Source organism: Haliotis rubra, unplaced genomic scaffold (assembly GCF_003918875.1).
Source record: "Haliotis rubra isolate DU_JTF1 unplaced genomic scaffold, ASM391887v1 Scf720, whole genome shotgun sequence".
Classification (NCBI taxonomy): Eukaryota; Metazoa; Mollusca; class Gastropoda; order Lepetellida; family Haliotidae; genus Haliotis; species Haliotis rubra.
Genome location: NW_025767436.1, coordinates 261,270 through 276,780, shown reverse-complemented (window position 1 = coordinate 276,780; position 15,511 = coordinate 261,270).

Here is a 15,511-nt window from a genome sequence, read left to right as displayed (position 1 = left end):
TTGTTTGTTTGTTTGTTTGTTTGCGGTTACTTGCCTGTTTGTTTGGTTTGTATGTTTGTTTTGCCTGTTTGTTTGTTGGCATGTTTGTTTGTTTATTTGTATGTTTGTTTGTTTGTTTGTTTGTTTGACGCCCTCTACTGAGCAACGGCAATACACAGCCACCATAGCCGGTGGTCTGTGGTCTCTAAATGATCGAGCCTGGTGCCGACAATCAATCCGTATGTGTTTGCCCTGTTTGTTTGTTTGTAGGTTTGTTTGTTTGTTTGTTTCAGTTTGCCTGTATGTTTGTTTGTTGTTTGTTTGTTTGTTTGTCTGCATTTTGTTTTTGTTTGTTTGTTTGTACCATTTTGTTTGTTTGTTTGTTTATTTGCATGCCTGTATGTTTGTCATTCGTTTGTATTGCCCAGTTTGCTTGTTTGTTTGTATGTGTCTGTTTGTTTGTTTGTTTGATTGCCTTGTTTGTTTGGTTGTTTGTATGTTTGTTTGTATGTTTGTATGTTTGTTTGTATGTATGTTTGTTTGTTTGTTTATTTGTATGTTTGTTTCCTTGTTTGTTGTTTGTTTGCTTGTATGTTTGTTTGCTTGTTTGTTTGCATGTTTGTTTGCTTGCTTGTTTGTTTGTATGTTTGTTTGCTTGTTTGTTTGTTTGTATGTTTGTTTGCTTGTTTATTTGTTTGTTTGTATGTTTGTTTGATTGTTTGTTTTTGTATGTTTGTTTGTTTGTTTTTGTGTTGTATGTATGTTTGTTTGTTTGTTTGTTTGACGCCCTACTGAGCAACGGCACATACAGCTACTATAGCCGGTGGTCTGTGGTCTGTAAATGATCGAGCCTGGTGTTGACAATCAAGTAATTGTATGTATGTTTGTTTGCTTGTTTGTTTGTATGTTTGTTTGTTTGTATTTTTGTTTGCTTGTTTGCTTGTTTGTATGTTTGTTTGTATGTTTGTATGTTTGTTTGTATGTATGTATGTTTGTTTGTTTATTTGTATGTTTGTTTGCTTGTTTGTTTGTTTGTTTGTATGTTTGTTTGCTTGTTTGTTTGTATGTTTGTTTGTTTGTTTGTATGTTTGTTGGTTTGTTTGTATGTGTGTTTGCTTGTTTGTTTGTTTGTATGTTTGTTTGCTTGGTTGTTTGTATGTTTGTTTGTTTGTTTGTATGTTTGTTTGTTTGACGCCCTACTGAGCAACGGCACATACAGCTACTATAGCCGGTGGTCTGTGGTCTGTAAATGATCGAGCCTGGTGTTGACAATCAAGTAATTGTATGTTTGTTTGCTTGTTTGTTTGTTTGTTTGTTTGTTTGTTTGTTTGTTTGTTTGTATGTTTGTTTGTATGTTTGTTTGTTTGTTTGTATTTTTGTTTGCTTGTTTGTTTGTTTGTTTGTTTATTTGTATGTTTGTTTGCTTGTTTGTTTGTTTGTTTGTATGTTTGTTTGCTTGTTTGTTTGTATGTTTGTTTGCTTGTTTGTTTGTTTGTATGTTTGTTTGCTTGTTTGTTGGTATGTTTGTTTGTTTATTTGTATGTTTGTTTGTTTGTTTGTTTGTTTGACGCCCTACTGAGCAACGGCACATACAGCTACTATAGCCGGTGGTCTGTGGTCTTTAAATGATCGAGCCTGGTGTTGACAATCAAGTAATTGTATGTGTGTTTGCTTGTTTGTTTGTTTGTATGTTTGTTTGTTTGTTTGTATGTTTGTTTGTATGTTTGTTTTGTTTGTTTGTTTGTATTTTTGTTTGCTTGTTTGTTTGTTTGTTTGTTTATTTGTATGTTTGTTTGCTTGTTTGTTTGTATGTTTGTTTGCTTGTTTGTTTGTATGTTTGTTTGCTTGTTTGTTTGTTTGATTGTTTGTTTGCTTGGTTGTTTGTATGTTTGTTTGTATGTTTGTTTGTTTGTTTGTTTGACGCCCTACTGAGCAACGGCACATACAGCTACTATAGCCGGTGGTCTGTGGTCTGTAAATGATCGAGCCTGGTGTTGACAATCAAGTAATTGACATTATGCTCTTCGATATACGTAGTGGGGATACAATGACTGGCATCAGCCAATCAGCCACCCTAACGACGCGATCCCGTTAGTCGCCTAGCATGGGTTTGCTGAAGAGCGAGTGAGTTTCCGCCGCTTTTAGCAATATTCCAGCAATATCCCGGCGGAGGACACCAGAAATGGGCTTCACGCATCGTATCCATGTAGGGAATCGAATCTGCGTGACGAGCGAAAGCTTTAAGCAATATGCTACTCCATCGCCCACGGTTTGCTGAAGGCCAGTTCTAATCCTGATCCTCACGGGTTTGTGATTGACACTGTGGAGTGACTGATGGTAGGTCCAAATACCGTTGTGTCGAAGCCGAAGGAACCTACGTGAAAACCGCAAGTTATCCGAGGTTCGGAACAACCTCAAATGATGACCAAAGAATGAAGTGGCAGGGAACAACCGTCTGATTCGATACAATCGTAAGTTCGAGTTATTAATATCAGACACATCGGGCTTTGACTTTAATTACAAATGACCTAAAATCTAGAGTTATTCGATTCTGGATAGAACTACACACTAATGATCATTTGGGGTAGATGAGACCCTGGCGCCCCTTTGGCGTGTAAATCCCGACACGCCCCGATTATGCCTCAGGGTTTGTTAGCACTATACCCGTGCTCCTCCCAGAGATTCCGAGGACGGTGGGGTAGCCCAATGGTTAAGGCGTTCGCTCGTCATGCCGAAGACCGGGTTCGATTCCCCACATGAGCTCAATATGTGAAGCCCCTTTCTGGTAATATTGCTAAAAGCTGAACTAAACTCACTCACTCACTCACTCACTCACTCAGAGGTTCGGAACATTAGCTGCTGAAGGTTCAATAGACTTTGATTTTACATATTGCAATCCCTCGCAATCAGAATTGTGGGGCCATGTTGCTTCACCGTACCTGTATGTTTTACGTGCAAACAAGACGGGGACCAGTTTGATGTTTGAAAAGCATAACCTGTTTAGATCAGAAAACGGCATACAGCATAGCATTTCACACGTATTCTGAACTTACCAATTGTAATGTTAATACAATAAGTGTAATGTTAATACAATAAGTGTAATGTTAATACAATAAGTGTATTGTTCTCGCATTGACTTTAACTTTTTTCAAACATTTGCTTTCATATAGGGAAGAACGGGACTTTTGTAAGTACACTTCCCCTTTATCTCAATCACTCTTTTACCCGTGAAGATCCGGGTTAGAATTGATCTTCAGTAACCCATGCTTGTAGTCAGAGGCGACTAACGGGATTGGGTGGTCAGGTTCGCTGACTTGGTTGACACATGTCATCGTTTCCCAATTGCGTAGAATGATGTTCATGTTGTTGATCAGTGGAATGTCTGGTTCAGACTCAATTACGGAACTGACCCCATGCAGTTTTAATATTTCTGAGTGCTGCGTAAAACAACAAACTAAACCACTCACTCACTCTTTTGGTTCTTCAGTGCCCTCGTCCGCGGCCCCTGTGATGTAGAGCGGATGGTCAAGCCCCTTGGCCATGGCGTATTAGCAGATGTCCCTTTGCAGCATGAAGACTTGGAGTGCCATCTGTTACAACTGGATGTCATGAAGAGGAACTGGCAGCTGGTTCAGTTGCGGGTCAGATACCGTTTTTTTCACGGACCATAAGGATTTGCTTAACACATGAATTATGTGAGTGAGTGAGTGAGTGAGTTTGGTTTTACGCCGCTTTTAGCAATATTCCAGCAATATCACGGCGGGGGACACCAGAAATGGGCTTCAAACATTTTGCCTATGTGGGGAATCGAACCCGGGTCTTCGGCGTGACGAGCGAACGCATTAACCACTAGGCTATCCCTCCACCCCACATGAATTATGTGAATGTGAACTAATGATATTTGCTGTCTTAATGATTTTGTCTTGTTGTAAAGTTATTCAATACTGTGTTTCATTGTTGTTGTATGTATGTCGTCTTCTTTGTGCATGTGTGTTCATGTATGCTGTCTCGTTTGTGCGGGTGTGCGTGAATACATGAGTGAGTGTGTGGTGTGTGTGTTGCACGTGTGCTACATCGATGTTGCAGTGTGTGCGTGTGTGTGACATTTGCTACATCGATGTTGCAGGTGTGTGTGCGCGTGCGTGTGTGTGCGTGTGCGTGCGTATGTGTGCGCGTGCGTGTGTGCGTGCGTGTGTGAGTGTGTGCGTGTGTAGGACATTTGCTACATCGATGTTGCAAGTATGTAACCGGTTTTGGGCACGTGTATTGCAGGTAGGTTGCAGAAAATATGTGTTGCGGTTGTCTTATAAGTGTGTTCTTGAGCTAGTCACTGTTTTCCTGGTTTTCCTTCTGCACAGCTGAGTTCTAGCGAGCGGCTGGTGAGTCCCATCTATGAAACGGATGGGACAGACAATGCGCGTCTTCCTGATAACGTCATCATCAACATTCCAGTGAAGCTACCACGCAGCAAGGTCCGGCCAGAGAAGATGTACGAATTCTTTTTCATGATTGAGAAAGCGGGAGCCTGGTCACGCAGTCCAGCTGAATACAAGGTTGTACCTACTCCGTTGTATATGAAATATTGTACTTTGTCAGCTCTTCATCCGATGAGATATACCTATGGATTTTCAGTACACTTAATGATGGATTTTAAATCAGATTAAATATTTGGATACTGTTAAGAAGCAAATTCGCGTCGTTTAAACAGCAACTTTATACTGAGGGGGAGAAAAATATGGGATCACATGAAAGCACAAGTGTTCCTTTATTGTTTTCCCCAGGTTTCTTCACAAGCTTTATATCGCAGATGTTTATTGGCACCGTTGTAAGTTCATATTCTTACATGTTGACAGAATCGAAACGCCAAGGCCAGCGTCCGTGAATTCAAGTCCTTGTGCGTGATTGTGAGACTCAAGTCAGAAGAGCATGTTATCACTCCAGGGCTACAATTTTGTCTCCGATAAAGACAAAAACGTCAGAGTCAATTTCCCAGAAGGCGCAGTGGAGAAAGACGCCAAATTTAAATTCATAGTATGTATATCAGTACCCGTGATAATCAGGCTTAGAACTGGTGTTCAGCAACCCATGCTTGTCGAAAGAGGCGACTACCGGGATCAGGTGGTCAGCCTCGCTGACTTGGTTGACACATGTCATCGTATCCCAATTGCGAAGATTGATGTTCATGTTGTCAATCGCTGGATTGTCTGATCCAGACTCGATTATTTACAGAGCGTAGCCATATACAGCTGGAATATTGGAGTATGGCCTTAAACAATAAACAATATCCATAGAACCCCCTCGTTGTTCATCACACCAACTTCTAAATGCCACTAGACCGCCTCCGTGGTGTAGTGGTTAGAGCGTCCGCCCGGAGAGCGGAAGGTCGCGGGTTCGATCCCCGACCGCGTCATACCAAAAGACGTTAAAATATGGTACTTGTTGGTCCCTGCCTGGCGCTCGGCATTAATGGGTACAACAAGGACTGGTCGGCTTGGAGTCAGTATAATGTGTCTGAGTGGGGTATTCATGCTTCACTGCGGCATGGTATCTCAGTGGGCTAGCACTATAAAACCAGCTTCAGTCTGGGCTAGTACAAGCAGCCGCACATACACACGCATGCACGTCCTGATATGAGCGAAATATTCTCAAGCACGACGTTAAACCCAATGTCACCTCACCTCACCTCTAAATGCCACTCAAACAAGTTTAAATGTATATCAGTTCTAAAAGATTCGTTATTGCAATGATACACGTAAGAATGTCTATTTCGGTGCCGTTACTATCAATAACAATATAAATAAATATTCCATGCTTTATCCATCAAGGTTGAAACAGTTGACCTAAAGAGAAGTAGCAACTACAAGTCCTACAACCCTACAGCCTTCAACTGCATCCTTGGCTTCACCACAACCCTACACGTGCAACACTTGCATGACGTGTGTCTCAAGAAGCTCGTGCAGGTCGGTCTTCCGATACACAGGTCGGAGGACAACCATGAGGAGGAGGATGAAGGAGAAGTGTTCTTCCTCAGATGGGAGGGTGATGAAGTAGAAATCCTTCAGGCTGAACCCAAGAGGACAGAGGACTGTTACAGTGTTGCTGTCAGCCATTTCTCAGGGTAGGATCCTCTTCATATCCATATGATCCATGTTGATGAGTGTTGTTCAATACGCACCCGGTTATCGTTTTTCTAGTAACTTTAAGTTAAAGTTACGCTTTAGAAAACAATCCATTTAACTTGGTGTTCACATTGATTTCTTAATGGAAGACCTGGTGCTATCAATGATTTTCAAACATCCATTCTAAGTTTTTCACAACATCATTTACACTTCCATGTGAGGTGAGGTGAGGTGAAATTGGGTTTAACGTCATGCTTTAGAATATTTCGCTCATATCACGACGTGCGTGCGTGTGTATGTGCAGCTGCTTGTACTAGCCCAGACTTAAGCTGGTTTTATAGTGCTAGCCCACTGAGATACCATGCCGCAGTGAGGCATGAATACCCCACTCAGACACATTACACTCCGAGCCGACCAGTCCTTGTTGTACCCATTAATGCCGAGCGCCAGACAGGGACCAACAGGTACCATATTTTAACGTCTTTTGGTATGACGCGGTCGGGGATCGAACCTGCGACCTTCCGCTCTCCGGGCGGACGCTCTAACCACTACACCACGGAGCCAGTAAACGTCCATGTACGGTGTAAGGATGTTTCAATGTCACATTAAAAATTTACTGACCATAGCGTTTCTGGTATTTGCTACCATTGTTTGAATATTGTTTTTAATTTCTTTTATATCTGACCTTCAACTTAACATATGGAAACAAGGGTGCCTGTAATTCATTAGATCTGAACATTCATCACATTCTAATCCTTCTATTCTTGTATCTGGGCATGAGGACAGTCAGTGGGTAAAGGATATAAATGTCAGTGTGAAGACATGCGTCCTGTTCTCAACATAGCATAGGTTAGACATGTGAAACAAATAGGTACCCTGCATGGGGGGAAGGGGGTTAGGTTGAGGCTTGAAGTTCTCTTGATTGGGCGTTCGGGGAGAGTCAGGTTGGGCTTACCGTTTTTCTCTGAACTTTCTCTTATTGAACCCTACTAATGCTCATTTTTATGTATTAAGCTACAGTGCAGTTCGGAAACGCAAAACTTCTTCCAATCAAGATGTCTTGGCAGCTGCCCGCATCATGGCCGGAAAGGAAAACCTCTGTACTCTCTTGTCCTTCATCAAGATACGTGCCTCTGATGCTTCAGTCCTTCTGGATGTCGTTGAATCTTGCAAGGCTGAGAAGGTCCTAAGGATGCACCGTAAAAAAGGCATTAAAGAGATCGAGATGAGTAGATCACGGGACATCCCAGTTTCCGACAGAGAAAGGATCAAGATCGAACTGAGTGGAAATCTCGTCCCTGCGGCTTGCATCCCGCGTGATGTCTACAACCTCAGGTTCGTGAAAGCAGCTGACACCAACAACGTCAGCTTCCCTCTACAGACACGTGCGTCGTCGTCACATTACAGCGTCATTAACTTCAGAGGATCAAGAGGAAGATGGGTCCACTCTATCCATTTTGATCTCAGCTTAGGATATAAAAATCCAAAGAACACTCTTCTTTGTCCAACCAGTGGATGCATCCCGACCTTAAAACATTACCAAACCGAGTTGGAATATAGGCCAGTGTCAGATGTCCCAGTCACAAGGGTGCTCTTCAAAGAGTTAGAGATCTCTGACAGCCAATGGGAAGACAGCAGGCCAGTAACCCGCCAATCAACGAGTTCAATACAATCTGCAGAGGCGGCGTCTGAAATGAATCTGATGTTTGACAGGCCAGTTAGTCGTGCCCTGTCACTGAAGTCGGTGTCAACCGTTGCTTCTTCCGCTGCATCAGTTATCGAAGAAAGTAAGAGTAGTTTGAAGTTTTTGAGAGGCATTTAGAAGTTGGACGAACATGAACACGTGACACGTTTTATGGATAACAACTTCTGTTTTTATTCTTTACACGACGTTCCGGAGCTAATTCTTGCACCTCATGAAGGAGCAAAAATTAGCTCTGAAACGTCGTGTAAAGAATAAAAATGAAGTTTTTATCAATAAAATGTGTCATGTAGTTAAGATTTGTTTACCTTTATTTTATCGTTCTGTCACAAATGGAAAATATATAATTTATCTAAGATTTAGATTATTGTGTTTGATATACATAAAAAGACATAACGAGGCTAATAATTATACGACATTTGCTATGCAGATGACTGGAAGATCTGATGCTGTTAGATTCTGTCTGTGTTCGTTAAATAGTGGAATGTTGGATTCAATACGTTCCGCGAAAAGTTTAGTTCTTTAATTGTATTGATTTTCTTAAGTTTGAATTCTTAAATCCACACAAGAGACAAAATACATGTGTTTGTTTATTGTTTAACGCCGCACTTAGAAATAATGAACCTTTTTGTGGCGATCTGTAATTAATTAATTAAGTCAGAGTTATCAATAGCATGAACATCAATCTCTGCAATATGTACCAGCCTGTCCCGTTTGTCGCCTCTTACGACAGGCAAGAGTCTTCAGTAACCCATGATTGTCGTGAGATGCGACTAACGGGATCGGATGGTCAGGCTCGCTGACTTTGTTGACACATGTCATCGTACCCCAATTGCGTAGATCGATGCTCATAATGTGGATTACTGGATTGGCTGGTCCAGGCTCAATTATTTACAGACCGCCGGCATATAGCTGGAATATTGCTGAGCGCGGCGTTAAACAACAAACAAACAAACAACAACCAGGCCAGGGGCAGAGTCTCTGCTAAAACTTACAAGTAAATCAACAATAATGGGAATGAGGTGACAGTCGCCTTAATGTTTCTATTGTACTGTGCATGTTTAGGGCACCCTCTGCTGAGCGAGAAAAGTCTACTGGCCCTGAGCGAGCAACTCTCTATGACGGAATGGAACAGAGTGTTGGTGGAGCTGAACATAGCCAGTTCTGACATAGCTCGGATCTGTGAAGAAGCCCACCGACAACACTTTAGTCCACCTTTCAAACTACTTGTGTTTTGGATACAGACCAATAGGGACAAGTCTGACAGGGACCTCATCAACATCATGGTGTCAGCCTTTGTCGAACTCGGTAGAACTGATATGGCGGAAGTCATTCGGAGAGCCGGAAGGGCACATAGACATTTGAAACGGAGTGATTTTAAGAAAATATTCTAAATGTCGAACTATATATGTACAACTGGTATGGCATATGTAATTCGGAGAGACGAGAGGTCACATATATAGTTGAAACGAAGCGATGTTAAGAAAATGTTCTGAATGTTGAACTATGTTGACCTGATATGGCGAAAGTCATTCGCAGAGCTGGAAGTTCATACAGATATTTTAGAACGATTAATTTTAAGAAAATACTGTGATGGAGTGTCTTGTAATCGTAGGAAGAAGTCTCAAATCGGCCCAGGCAGTGGAACACTGGGGCTTGAGTGAAAGCATTACAATCGCGGAGATCTTAGGATTCTGGTACAACCAAGATATGCAACTCTTCATTCACAGACTGGACCAACCAGCAACTCAGACTATCAGTCTATGATCGTTGTCTCCGTGTCAAATCGTTCAAATGTCTGTCACTGGTTTCCATGAGTCCAGTTATCAGACATAGGTGAAGTATAGGCCAATGTTGGATGCCCCAGCCGGAGGAGTGATGTTCAAATACCATCATTTGTGACATAGTGTGGCATAGCATACATACTTGCAACTGTATTCAACGTCACATTATTTTCATCGTGTGATATAACATATACATCTACTGGCATTGACCAACAACACATTATTTACATCGTGTGATATAACATATACATCTACTGGCATTGACCAACAACACATTATTTACATCGTGTGATATAACATATACATCTACTGGCATTGACCAACATCACATTATTTACATCGTGTGATATAACATATACATCTACTGGCATTGACCAACAACACACATTATTTACATCGTGTGATATAACATATACATCTACTGGCATTGACCAACAACACATTATTTACATCGTGTGATATAACATATACATCTACTGGCATTGACCAACATCACATTATTTACATCGTGTGATATAACATATACATCTACTGGCATTGACCAACAACACATTATTTACATCGTGTGATATAACATATACATCTACTGGCATTGACCAGCATCACATTATTTACATCGTGTGATATAACATATCTACTGGCATTGACCAACATCACAATATTTACATCGTGTGATATAACATATACATCTACTGGCATTGACCAACAACACATTATTTACATCGTGTGATATAACATATACATCTACTGGCATTGACCAACATCACATTATTTACATCGTGTGATATAACATATACATCTACTGGCATTGACCAACAACACATTATTTACATCGTGTGATATAACATATACATCTACTGGCATTGACCAGCATCACATTATTTACATCGTGTGATATAACATATCTACTGGCATTGACCAACATCACAATATTTACATCGTGTGATATAACATATACATCTCCTGGCATTGACCAACAACACATTATTTACATCGTGTGATATAACATATACATCTACTGGCATTGACCAACAACACAATATTTACATCGTGTGATACAACATATCTAATGGCATTGACCAACATCACATTATTTACATCGTGTGATATAACCAATACATCTACTGACATTGACCAACATCACATTATTTACATCGTGTGATATAACCTAAACATCTAATGACATTGACCACCATCACATTATTTACATCGTGTGATATAACCTATACATCTACTGGCATTGACCAACATCACATTGTAGCGTATGGGTGCCTTTGACTTTGTATAGCATAGCATATGGGTGCCTTTGACTAGGTATGGCTTAGCATATGGGTGACTAAACAAATGACTTTGTGTGACATAGCATATGGGTGCTTTTGACTTGACATGGATTGGTATATTGGTTCTTTTGACTTGGTATGGCATAGCATATGGGTGCCTTTGACTTGGTATGGCATAGCATATGGTTGCCTTTTACTTGGTATGGCATATCATATGGGTGCCTTTAACTTGGTATGGCATAGCATAAGGGTGCCTTTGACGTGGTATGGTATAACATTGGGTGCCTTTGACTTGGTATGGCATAGCATATGGGTGCCTTTGACGTGGTATGGCATAGCATATGGGTGTCTTTGACGTGGTATGGCATAGCATATGGGTGTCTTTGACGTGGTATGGCATAGCATATGGGTGTCTTTGACTTAGTATGGCATAGCATATGGGTGCCTTTGACTTGGTATGGCATAGCATATGGGTGTCTTTGACTTGGTATGGCATAGCATATGGGTGCCTTTAACTTGGTATGGCATAGCATATGGGTGCCTTTGACTTGGTATGACATAGCGAAAAGGTTCCTTTGACAAAGTATGGCATAGTGCATAGATTCCTTTAACTCTATGTGATATAGCCTATAAATATGACATCATTTGTTACATTTTTGGACTGTAATCCACATGATGTTATTTGTAACACTGTTAGACAGACAATTCATTTTTTGGGTGACCGTCATCTGCACCTTCTCTGTCCTAAATCCAAGACAATATGAATATGTTATAATGTAACAGCAGCTTCATATCATCAGTCTGTGACCATGTAACCTTTGGACCTTTTCTTGCACTCAATAGGTAAACCATTCGGCCCAATGAGCACTATTCTTCGTGTAACAGTTTATTTTCCTCTTGTCTTGGAACACGTCAAAGTTCTCGCTCGGGCCTTCTGTGGGACTCATTTTGATAATATAGCTTTTCGTCCAGAAAATACTGGCAAAAGATAACTTTTTCTAATATTCAAAAGAGAAATAAGAACGGTGAGTTTCATTAAATGAGGTCAATTTAGTGTTCATGTAAAATATCCCTATTTAGGTCATATATGCATGTTCTTAGTTCTACAGTCTCAGTGGTTGGGAGATACGGGAAACACAAGTTTACTGAAGAGAGATAAGTGCGGAAATGCGCAATGCGACTTATTTAGAATAGAGTATGGCTATATGCAAATTTGTGTGCGATGATATTGTATTACAACGGACACTTTGTAAAGCCCATTTTGAAATTAGACTTAGCGTCATAATAAACGATAGCTGACGTAAAAAACAATAATTTTGATACTGAAACTATCATGATGTAGCTACCATGGAGTCTCACTATCACTATATTTCACACTGTGTTGTGTGCAATCACAAGCATGGCTCTTGATAAGGATACCCAACAGAAAACCCAAGTATAAGATACTACTACAGAGATAGCAAGATTCTTGAAGAGCCCAAAGAAGATTCGACCCCGGAGGGTAGAACCAGGAACTCAGAGTAAAAAACATCACCATCTGGAGATCGGAGAGAGAGTGTGCTCAGGTGTAGCTCTCACTCACATAACAGATAGGGGACAGACAAGATAGGTAGCCGACCAGGGTCTCAGTGATTTTACGCCTCAGCCCAGAGACACTGACACTGACATTGACACTGACACTCCGAGTATAACAAGTGAATTTGTTGACTTTGTATATTGGAATATAGCAGGTATTTACAGCAAGTTAAGTGACAATGATTTTGTCAGTTATATTAAGAAATTTGATATAATTGGTTTATGTGAAACGTGAACGTCTGGTATTGACTTAGGAGATACATTCCCAGGCTATGAAATATACAGTAAAAAAGCAGAGACGATATCATGAAGGGGGAGACTTTCGGGTGGAATATTTACCATGGTGAGCTCGAGAAAACAGCTAAATGAAATCATCTTATCTTCAAAAATAACAGAAAAAGGCAATATTTATTCTCTTTGATAAAAGTCTTTTAACCTTAATCTAGATTTACTGTATACCTGTACATATATCCATCCTAGGGGATCCACGTTCTACAACAAACCAGGTCTATATTGCCAAAATGGTATAGGTCTTTTCCGAGATAGTTCATTAGGTGTTTCATCAATCATGTCAGGTGTACATATTTTGTGCGGGGGAGATTTCAATGCTCGTACAGGTACAGAGCCCGATGTCATTGAGGATGATATCATCAAACACACAGAAGAGCAAAACCACTCAATGTGAGATTTCTTATTAGATTTCTTTAGCACAAAAAGATTTTCAACTGACGAAATTGTTGACATATGCGTATGGCAAGGGCTTGTGAGACCTATCCTCAGTTCTCAACATTCATATAATGAAGGGACGATGTGGATCCGATTCAGAAATAGGCGACCCTACATTTATTGGTCATACCGGTAACAAGTGTAGTAAATATCTAATGAGTTCAACATCGATTTTGATAGTGTGCTTCACTTTGCAACCCCTTCCCGCACAGAATCCGGCCATCGTCCTCTTACTATGAAGTTACGTGCGCTTCACACTCACCGTACTGAGAAACAGACGTATAGGATTTGTGTGGGATAATGGTCAACTTGAGCTATTTAGACAAAATATGTTCTTAGAAAGTATTCAAGAGTTACTAAGCCAGTCAGCAGATTTCGTATTTACAAACATTGATAGAAGCATAGATCTTATAGCATTTAGTCTCAGATATGAAACAACAAACTGGTAAGAGAAGAAACAGAGCTCAAAATTGGCATGATACAGAGTGTGATAAACTGAAAAAAAGAAAGATGCAAATATTTAAATACGTTTCGTAAATCTTAGGGTGCTCGAACTTCAGAGGATTACCACTGCATAAGAAATACGTATAATGCAGTTTGTAAAGAAAAACGAAGTTATTATTTGAAATTGAAAGAACAGTCAGTAAACAGTGTTAACAATAATTCTGAAGTTTTGGTCTTCTCTGAAAAATATGAATGGGAACGTGAGACAAACAAATGACATTGAAATCAATGAATGGTATTCTTATTTTAAAGAATTGTTTTCTACATCTGAAATTAACGATGCCATTGATAACCATACAGCCAGCCAGTGCGATGAGAACAATTATCAAAGATGTGATATAAATAACTCAATCACAAATGACATACTTGACGCTCCAATAACTCGAGAAGAAATCCTAAATAGTATTAGACAATTGAAACAGAACAAATCACCCGAAATAGATGATACTTTCTCCGAATATTTCTTACACTCATCAGATATTTTACTCACGCATCTTATTATTGTTTAATGTGATTCTTGAGAATGTGTTTTTTCCACATTCATGGTCGGTTGGTATCAGTGTAGCTATTCATAAGCATGGTGATAAAAATCAAACTGAAAATTATAGGGGCATTACTCTTCTAAGTGTCTTTAGTCAAATATTCACTGCCATTATACAATTATAGACTCTTGTAGAGGTCGATATCGGTTTTTATTGACCTGAGTAAAACAATATCGACCGAACTTGCGAGGTCGATATTGTTTTTCTCAGGTCAGTAAAAACCGATATCGACCTCTACAAGAGTCTATAATTGTTTTATTATATAATGAAAGAGAAACGGGTTTTAACATAAACTTTTAATGCACACACTGTGCCATCTATCCGAGTGATCTGATTGGCTGAAAAGCGGGGGAAGCCCCTTCGTACGGGATTCCTTGTCTATTTTTAGTAACCCAAGTCACGATCGTAATTTATCAGAAAACTCAAGTCAATATCGTGTTTTGTAGTCAATCATGTGACGGTCTTTTGACCAATCGTGGTACAGGGAAAATACTACCTATATGATGATATAAATTAACGTTTAGCATTCTGAGCAGAACCCTTTGATAAGATACTAGTAACCGAATCCCAAGTTGTCTTTAGGAAAGGATATACTACAACTGACAACATATTTGTTTTACATTCACTTATATAGAAATACTTGAATAAGAAAAGTACAAAATTCTGTGTTCTCTTTGCAGACTTTGCAAAGGCTTTCGACTCTGTTCACAGAGAAAAGTTATAGAATCTTCTAGATAATTATTCCTTCTAGCAGTAAGATGAGTAAACCTTTAAGAAGTATTTATGATAACGTCAAGATGTGTGTGACAAACAATAACGAAATATCTGAAACTTGAGAGAGCCAAATAGGTGTAAGACAAGGTTGTATCTTGTATTAGTTTCTTTCTTTATAAATGAGCTAGCAATACAGATTCATAAAAACTGCTCAAATGGTATTCAGCTACATCCAGATATAGTACAGCTATTTCTTCTATTATTTGCTGATGATATCATTCTTTTCTCTAGCACTATTCGCGGATTACAAGCAGAAATAAACGAATTAGAAACATACTGGAAACTAACCGTATATAGAGATAAACCTAAAATAATTGTGTTCAAGAATGGAGGTAAACTTGCTGTAAACGAGAAATAGTATTACAAAGGTGAAATTCTAGAAACAACTATGTCTTACAAATACTTAGGAGTTCATTTTACAAACTACCTGTCGTGGTCCTTACATGTCAGAAATGCATCGATGCCAGCAAAGAAAATACTAATTGGTATTATTAGATACACATGTATTTATATTTTAGATGCCTTG